The 9189-nt window shown below is 45.1% G+C and overlaps 1 long non-coding RNA gene across 1 annotated transcript in view; it reads right to left on the bottom strand.

Annotated features, from left to right (window-relative positions):
* Window positions 1-8788, bottom strand: part of LOC131383449 (uncharacterized) — a 12858-nt gene extending 4070 nt beyond the window's left edge. The window contains exon 1 of the long non-coding RNA XR_009213487.1: window positions 8529-8788. This is a non-coding gene — a long non-coding RNA (uncharacterized LOC131383449). The remainder of the gene's footprint in view (window positions 1-8528) is intronic.
* Between the last annotated feature and the right edge of the window lie 401 nt (window positions 8789-9189).

The raw sequence follows: 9189 nt of genomic DNA, 5'->3' as shown, positions 1-9189 counted from the left end.
TTTGTCTTCCCATTCAACCCTGAAATCCAAAGTGGTAGATGAGAGGGGAGGGCTGGGAAAGGGGTGTATATAGAGAGAGACATGGCTGATGTAGGGAAGCGTAGTGAGCACAAGAGCTTGGCATTAGGAATCTCCATCACTGTCACCACAGTGGATACTTTTAAAGGATGAATGCAACTGCAACAATGAAAAGTGTTCACATTTCCATAGTACTTTACAATTTATAAAGCAGCCCACAGATATTGTCTTGTTCGCTTTGATTGTCAAACTGTGAAGAAGGTATTGCCATCCCCGTTTTCCAGATTAGGAGAACTGGCTCAGAAAGCAAATTTCCCAAGGATGGCAATGGGCAGAATCAGGCTCAAACCTCTGTCTTTGGACTCCAGGTGGAATATTGTATTTGTTTAACTCATGGAGGGTGACTGAGGCCATCACACAGCCAGAAAACTCTGAGATAGAAACAATTGTTCAGATGCTGATGGGGCTGGGCAAATCACCAGTACGAAGCTGTTTGGATATAGGACAAGAGGGAACAGTGCGGACTGTGGTTCAGGACTGGTGGGCCAACACCCTGCTAAAGGGAGTAATCACTACTCAGCTCCAGACGATTACTGCCAGGAAGAAATGCCAGCTTGAATTTTTTTTTTTTCGAGAGAAGCTAGAAATTCAATTGAACAAATATTTATTGGGTGCCTACTATGTATCAGACACTGGGGATAAAGCAGTGAATAAAATTGATAAAAATCTCTAGATTTTCATGTGAACTTTTCCAATTTTTAAGTATTGGGAACTAATAGAAAGTTTAGAAAACATTGTTCAGGTCCAACAAAACACATCTGTGGGCCACATTTGGCCTGTATGTTGTCAGTTTGTGGCGTCCAAAAGTTCTGATGGACTAAATTTTTTGTTCGTTTGTTTGAGACAGAGTCTTGTTCTGTTGCCCAGGCTGGAATGCAGTGGTGCAATCTTGGCTCACCGCCACCTCCACCTCCTGGGTTCAAGTGATTCTTCTCCCTCAGCCTCCCGAGTAGCTGGGATTACAGGTGCCCATCACCATGCTTGGCTAATTTTTGTATTTTTAGTAGAGACGGGGTTTCATCAGGTTGGCCAGGCTGGTCTTAAACTCCTGACCTCAAGTGATCCACTCGCCTCAGCCTCCCAAAGTGCCAGGATTCAGGCACCTGGCACTATGCCCAGCTAATTTTTTAATTTTTTTGTATTTCTAGTAGACATAGGGTTTCACCATGTTGGCCAGGTTGGTCTCGAACTCCTGACCTCAGGTCATTGGCCTGCCTTGGCCTCCCAAAGTGCTAGAATTACAGGCATGAGCCACTGTGCCCAGCCTGGACCAAATGTTTTCTGAAGAGAGGAGTAGAATGGTCCAGCAGGGCCAGGGAAAAAATTGTTGGCACTTCTAATCCCATTTGTTTTTTAATCTCATCCTTTAAAAAATTTCATTTTTGTGAATGCTACATAACTGACTCATATATAGCACAGGCATATCACTTAAATATTTAAAGACATTACTTATCTATATTGGGGATAAGTGATCAAAGTACTTTTATTGATAAGGGTGTGGAGCAGAAGGGTTCAAGAACCCTGGAATAGGCCAGGCATGGTAGCTCACTCCTGTAATTCAGCACTTTAGGAGGCTGAGGTGAGAGGATTGTTTGAGCCCAGGAGTTTGAGACCGGCCTGGACAATATAGTGAAACCCAGTCTCTAATAAAAGAGATATAAAAATTAGCCGGGCATGGTGGCATGCACCTGTATTCCCAGCTACTAAGAAGGCTGAGGTGGGAGGATCACTTGAGCCCAGGAGAGTGAGACTGCAGTAAGCTGTGGTCACACCACTGCACTCCAGCCTGGGTGACAGAGCTAGACCCTGTCTCAAAAAAAAAAAAAAAAAAAAAGAAAGAAAGAAAGGAAAGACCCCTAGACCCCTGGAATGGTCTTTGAAAAGCGTATATTTGCACATCCCCTACCTGAGACAGGGCTAAAGCTGTAGTCTCCAGCTTGGTGCTCAAGGGACCTCAGAAAGTATGAGACTGGGCAGTGTGTCTATAAAAAACATTGGCTCAACCCAAACCATCCCCTTTTTCTTCCACCAGAGTACAGTCCTATGAGCAAAAACTGCAGACATCTTTGAGCGATAGAAGAGACAGCTGGGCTGGGGGCCGGTTCAGTGCGGACCTACATTTCAACCACCATGATGAAGGTTTGGGGCTGTTATGATCACATTTGCTTTTTACTTCTCATAATACTGAGATATACTTGTGAGAATACAGCTGTGCTAGAGAAGCCAGGACTGAGAAGTAATTTAATATTCATCCTTAAGTGTCAGGAAGGTTACTGTAGGAAGGCAGATGACAAGCTACTCCTCCCTGAGCTCAGAGCATGAAGAGATGGGTGTAAACCTCTACAAATGAGACTCAGGTTACAGTCATGGAAGACACAGTGAGCTTCATCTGAGTCCTGTTCTAGAGCCTGTCTTGGACACTGTACCCTCCATCTGTTAGTAGAGTGGCAACATGGTCTAGAAAGAGCACTGGGCAAGGAACCCCAGAGTCCTGTAGAGACCTTTTAGCTGCCATGACCTTAGGCATGCCAGATGTGTCCGTTCATGGATCTCATTTTCTTCTCTTTTTTGAATAAGGAAGGTCATGGTTTATGGTCTCTGAGCTTCTTCCTTCTACTTCAACTACTGGTTCTATGCTAAGTCTAAGTGTTGGAATGTAGATACTCTTGAGTGTCTTCCTAAGCCGGAATCAGTTGTCTCTGACCCAGGTCAATATACTAGCTGCTGTAGCAAACAAATCTCAAAACATACAATGGCCTATGCATGGTAGAAATTTACTTCTTGTTCACAAAAGGTCTAAAATGTGTTTCCCTAATAAGCAGGCCATTTTCATCCAAGTGGTGATACAGGGAAACAGGATCTTTCCTGTTTGAGGTTCTGACATCTTAGGTACTTGGCTCCAAGGTAGCCATTCTCATTTACATCGAGCTGGTGGAAGAGGAAAAAGCATAGGCAATTGAGCCTGAGAGATTTTTAAGGACTGACTAGGAAGGGTGTGCATTAATTCCGGTCAAATTCCACTGGTGAGAAATCACTCACATAGAAACACCTAAATACAGGAGAGCCTGGGAAAGGTAGTTCAGCTCTGTGCCCAGGAAAAAGAGGAAATGGATTTAGTCAATAGGAATCAATCTGTGCCATAGAGAGGAGAGTTTAAAGGAGAAAGAATTATGTGAATTGAAGAAGAGTAAGATTGAGGTAATGTTAATTATCTTCCTCTTTCTGAAGAGCTAGAAGTCCTCAGCTGCTGAAGGATGGCAGGTCCTGGGCTTAAAAATATTTTCTGGCACACAAAGAAGAGCCATGAGCAAAGACTCAAGATGCACTAGATTCTAGTTTGGTTGTCTCAAACTAGCTATGGGACTGAATATAATTTATCTGACCATTATGCTTACAGTTTCCTCATCTGTCAATGGTAATCAAAATGCATACTCTAACTACCTAACAGAATTGTTTTAAAAGTCAGATGTAGCAACATCATGCACATTTTGTAAAAAACAAAACAATGATTAAAATAGAGAATGAGTTTAAATTGCAGATGGAGAAAATTAAGTTGGATAAGGAAAAAAGAAACAACTTTCCCCATAGTGAAACAAGGAAAATTTTTAGGGAATGTGCAAATAACTTCAAGAAATCAGTGGGAAACAATTTTGACAAGAGTGGAAAGAAGGCTCCAACTCGAAAGGTAGCTTGCGGGGGTCAGCACAGGAGACGTGGACTGTGGTTCTGGCACTACACGCAGATTGCTGTTTGACCTTGACTGAGTCTCTTCCCCTCTTGGGGCTTCAGTTTCCCCTTTGCAAAACAAAAGGATTGAACTAAATAATCTTGCTAGGGTCTCATTCTCAAATGTTATGATTGTGCACTCAATCCTGTCTGGATGCAAGGATCCAAAAGGCTTTAAGACACAGTCAATTGCCAGGCTGGCATTTCAACATGGATGTCCAAAAGCCACCTCCAGCCTCTCACATGCATCCAAACCCTTAGGTTGTCTTCCTTTCCCAGAAGGTTCCTCCTGCGGCACAGCCTTCCACACTTCAGGAAAAGGGCAGCTACTCCGGGGGTCCCCCTTTATCCCTCAGTGCCGCACACAGCCTGCAACCCAACGACCAGCATGTCCTTTCGCTCTGCCTTCAAATCTCACCTCCTTCCTGCCATCACCTTGCACCTGTGCTGTGCATCTGCCTCACAAGGGCTCTCCTTGAGCCCATTCTCACCGCTCACCATCTGTTCCTCACTCAGTCGTCAGGGTGAGCTCTTTATCCTTTCCTCCATTCAAAATCTCCCAGTGACTTCTCATCACATTTGGAATAAAATCAAAATCCTTGACTTGGTCTGCACAGGTTCTTGACCTCACCTGTAGCTCTCTCCTGCTTCTCCTGACCACCCCCACTTTGGCCGTAGCCAGTTTGGCTGCTTTTCAGCATGTGGGGCTCAGTTTGGTCTCACGGCCATTGCACTTGCTGTGTTTGGGGCACTTACTTTCCTTCCAGATCTTCTTCCGATTCCTTCCTTTGCTCCATTCCCATCTCAGTTCAGAGGTCCCTTCTTTCAGGAGGCTTCCTTCTCTAGCTCCTAATCCATTGACCTCTAGTTCTCCATCATTCTCTAGCTCCTAATCTATTGATCTCTCACCCTCACCCTGACTTATTTCTCCTTAAGGCACTTATCACTCTCTGACATTATTTTCTTTATTTGCATATTTTCTGTCTCTCTCCACTAAGATGTGAACTCCATCAGTGCAGAGACTTTTCCTGTCTTGTGTACAACTGTATCTCTTGTGATGTCTTGTAAGCATTCAATAAATATTAACTAAATGAGTGAATGAATCAAGGAGGAGAAACTGACCATAGGGCCTCTGCAGAACAGCAAATATTCTTCCACAAATGGAGGAGAGCTGGGGACTTGGTTTTCTGGCCAGAGGTGAAGCTGGCTCCTCCTCCTCCAGCCTGGAGTGGAGGCATTCGTGCAGGGCATGGGTCTCTGACACTGAGAGCCAGTTGTCTCCGCCCCGTGGCTCTGATCAGATCCAGGCACTTGGGGTTCTGTGCTTCCCTGCTTTTCTCTTTTTAGATGGTACTTGGCTGACCTCCCAGGGGGTATAGCTGACTTCTTCTCTAAGCCACTTGTTCTTGCTGTTAAGAAATGACTAAGCAGATTCTCCATCTCCTGGTAGCCAGCTGCCAGCCTGCAAGACTTGATGCTTATCTGAAAGAGGGCCCTTCTTTTGCTCTGTGTTCAGAGAAAGCACGAAGCAGACATCACCATCGTTGACTCCTTTGCAATGGCCTGACTCACCTCCTCTTGGTGTGTGACTCTAGGCTGACCCCCACAAGGAAGAGGGAGGCAGAAATTGGTATGATTACTACCCTGAGGACTCAGCGTCCAAGTCCTGCTGGATATTAGAGAATGACTGGTTGAGAATATTCAGATGGTGACCTAATCATACCGGCACCATTTTTACTGACAGATTGCTAAGTGCCAGGCATCATGCTAACCTCCCTAGGTTCCTTAGCTCATTTGATTCTTGCAATCACCTTGTGAGGTAAGTATTGTGACTTTATAGGTGAGGAAATGGAGGCAAAGGAAAGTTGAGGAACTTGCCCAAGGTCATATGGTGCAGCAGCGGGGAACTGCATGGAAGCACAGGACCCTGTTTTCAATATGCTTGCCTGTCTTGTCCAGGGTGCTTCTACACAGTGCTGCACAGACAGCTCCTAAAGCTGCATGCAGCAGGAGCACAAAGAAAACCCCAAGTAATTCTTCCAAAGGTCTCTGCCGCCACCTCCTTAGTTTACTTCAGGAAGACCTCTGCCAAGTTCAGTGTGAAATTAACAAATTTAATGTGAAAAACTGGTTTAGAAGTGAACTGGATTGTGGACTACTGGGTATAAATAAAACTCGAAAGAACTTTGCATAATCATTTATACGTTGACATTTATTGCAAATCATCAGGAGAGTGATATATCAAACTGTCATTCCTAAGTATAATTGACCAGGGAGTATGGTTTTTTATCCCCCTAGGAGTATCTTAGGGGCTAGAGTTCCAAGAACACTCTTCAGAAATTGCTGAACTGTGCAGATATACCCACTGACCTATAAAGATGCCTTGGGCATTCCTCTTTCTATTCCTTTGCCCACCCGACTTTCTCCATCTGGAATCCATCCTCTGTCTGTCCATAGATCCGTCCATCCATCCACTAAACATCTACTGTGTTCCAGGCATTATACAAGGTGCTTTCTCCTAAGTTATCTTGTTAATTTTTGCCACAGCCCCATTCCATAGATAAAGAGGTGATAGAGACAGGAGACAGACAAGGGTCCCCGGCGAAAACCCACCTAAAACCTAAAACAATCCTGAAGGCTAAAAAACAGGACTGCTGGTCCTGGATGAAGTCCACTCTTTCCTGACTGGTTCTCTCTGAATAATGCGCACCAAGGGAAGCAGGTAGAACAGGGAGGAGGAGCCTGGCCTCTTCAGTTCCTATGTAGTGGCCTGGGATTCAGTCTGTAAGGTGCGGGCCTGCTAGCAGGACTCTCTCTCGCTTTGCTGAGAGTTCCTCTTTCCTTTTTACCTTTTCACCCAATAAACCCTTTCCCGCATCTCACCCTACAATGTGTCCATGATCCGAAATTTTCCGGGTAGTGTGAAAAGAACCTGTTTGTTTTCCTGCAACAGAGGCAACGTATCGGCAGACCACAAAGCTGGACAGTGAAAGGGCTGGGATTAGAATCCAAATTTCCCAATCCGGATTCCAGATTTTTTTTTTTCTTCTATTCTTCAGTGTTTTGTCCTGTAGTTGCTTATTCATATTTTCTCCATTTGTCAAAATCCCAACTCAAACTTCGTTTCCTTCAGAAATTCATGTTTCCCTTTCTTCCTACCTGCTATACACAGAGAAACTTCTCCGTCTTCTAAACCCCCTCCAGACCATCTCTATCCAGATTTGGCACCCACTTCATCAGGTTCCCGGTTAAGAAGTGAGTGTGTGTGTGTGGGTGTCTTGGATCTCCAGTGGTGTGTAAGCCAAGCACTTGGCACACGTCATCTTTACTTGGCACATCAGCTTTGTGGGAGAGGTACCATTACACTCATTTTGTAGATGACAGAACTGATGCACGACGAGGTTGAGCCACTTGCCCAACATCACCAAGCAAGTCAGTGATGAAGCTAGGATTTGAGCCTCAGTCTTCTGGCCCCAGAATCCACATTCCTTCCACTATTCTATGCTGAACCCCTTGTTGAGCCCCTAGTTTCATAGCTGAGAAACTGAGGCCCATGGAAGGACAGTGGCTAGCCCCGAATCCCACAGCTGTGAATAGCCGTGCTAAGACCACGTGCAAAGGCTCACATCCGGGAAACTTTCTTCTCCAGCAGGCTGCCTCCCCAGGTCTAATGCAGGTCCCAGCTATTGCTGCCAGTTGGTTCCTGTTACCTGGATGCCATGGAAATTGTACCTTGTAGCTCTTGATACAGCAGGAGCCTGGTGGCTGCTCCCTGGGAGAGAGCCAAGGAAGGTCAGAGTACTAGTCTGCAGACCCAGCACCTTAAATATACCAGGCAGCAACCCCAGTGGAAACCAGGCAGCAAGCCAAGAGCATGACATAACCTTCCCACAGCTCAGGGCTGGAGGCGGCTTCCAGCTCCAAGGTTCCCTGGGTACAGCGCCTAACAGAGCACACGTGCACTTCAGGGCTGCGACTTCTTCCTTTCATTTTAAAGAAAATGAGTTTCTTTTACTCTGGTTCTAGAATTGAGGGCTGGCAGGAATTGAGGGAGCTAAGAGCCAGGAGACCCTTGGACCATGGTGGGGAAGGGGCAAGGAATAGGCTTCAGATTGCTGGTTTCCAAATTTGAATGTTCATCAGAATCACAGGAAGAGCTTTCAAAAATGATCCAGGTTTCATTCCAGACCTACAGAATCAGAATCTCTGGGGACAGGACCTGGGAATTGGTATTTGAGCATGTTCTCCAGGTGAGTCTCTTCTGGTTCAGGTTTGTGAACTACCTTCCCAAATATGCCTCTTCATGGCTATCTCCATTTGCTGGTAGTCCACCAGATCTCCATCTCCCATCCTCAACTCACACTTAGTACACTTTTTTTTTCACCTGTGAAATTTAAATTCTATATTGTCCATGTCCATAGCTTTGAGGGTTGGTGTGATAAGAGCACTTAATGGGGGTTTCTGTTATTTTTTTTTAAACAGCAGATTTTAGGTTTTCTCTTTAAATGGAAGTTTAGGAGGGGTCTGTTCTGCCAGAGGAGTAAGTTCCCTGAGAAGTCACTTTTGAAAAATTTGGTTGTTTTAGAAGTCTGTCTCTGAGGCCCTTAGTATCCAAAGCAGTCCCTGAAAGTCAGAGGTTGCCATGGGAATAGCAGCTGCTAGGAGACAGGCTATTGTGTTTAGATTCTTGTATTAATAACACCCTCCCCAGCAGCCAGAAATACCTGTTGAAAGAGGAGAGGTTCTTTTCTTCTTATTCAAGAAGAGTTTGGAAAGTTACTTTCCTCTGCCTTGAAGAGGGTCAGGGGTTTGTTGTTATGTGTACAAGTGACTGTTTTTTCTCCTCTTGCCCAAGGTGAAGCAAGAGAACTCAGTTGGAACCTCGGATCCTCCTAGCCGATCAGAAGACTAGAGAGGAAAAACAAACTTAGATGACTCCTCTTCCAGCATATCTAAGGGGGAGAAAAGCCACACTGGCCATGGGGAGACCCTGGATGAGTGTTGATACCAAGCTGACCTGAATTCCAGGCTCAAGTTCTAGATGTGTGTTCTCCCCTGGGGAGGAGTTACTTACAAGGATTCTGGGGAGGTTGTTAACAGCCTACTTTCCACTTCAGTGGAAAGAGCATTGGATTCCATGCATCTCCTATCTGCACGACAGGGCAAGAAAAGGAAAAAGAGGAGAGGACTAGTTTTAGTTGAATATTATACCTACCACAAGTTAGATGTTGTGTTAGGTGCAGGGAAATAAAAATCACTAACACAGGATTTGTACTTGCAAGGAGTTCTCTGTCTCGAGGCAAGCATGGAATCAGAGATGGCAAGTGGTGGTCATTTTGTTTGCTGACTGGATTGCTGTGATGAGTGTTTTCTGCGGGGAGGAAG

The sequence above is a fragment of the Hylobates moloch genome, unplaced genomic scaffold (genome assembly GCF_009828535.3).
Source record: "Hylobates moloch isolate HMO894 unplaced genomic scaffold, HMol_V3 SCAFFOLD_1, whole genome shotgun sequence".
NCBI classification, from domain to species: Eukaryota; Metazoa; Chordata; class Mammalia; order Primates; family Hylobatidae; genus Hylobates; species Hylobates moloch.
Note: the sequence above shows the minus strand (reverse complement) of the source record. Positions and strands in the feature narration are given on the sequence as shown.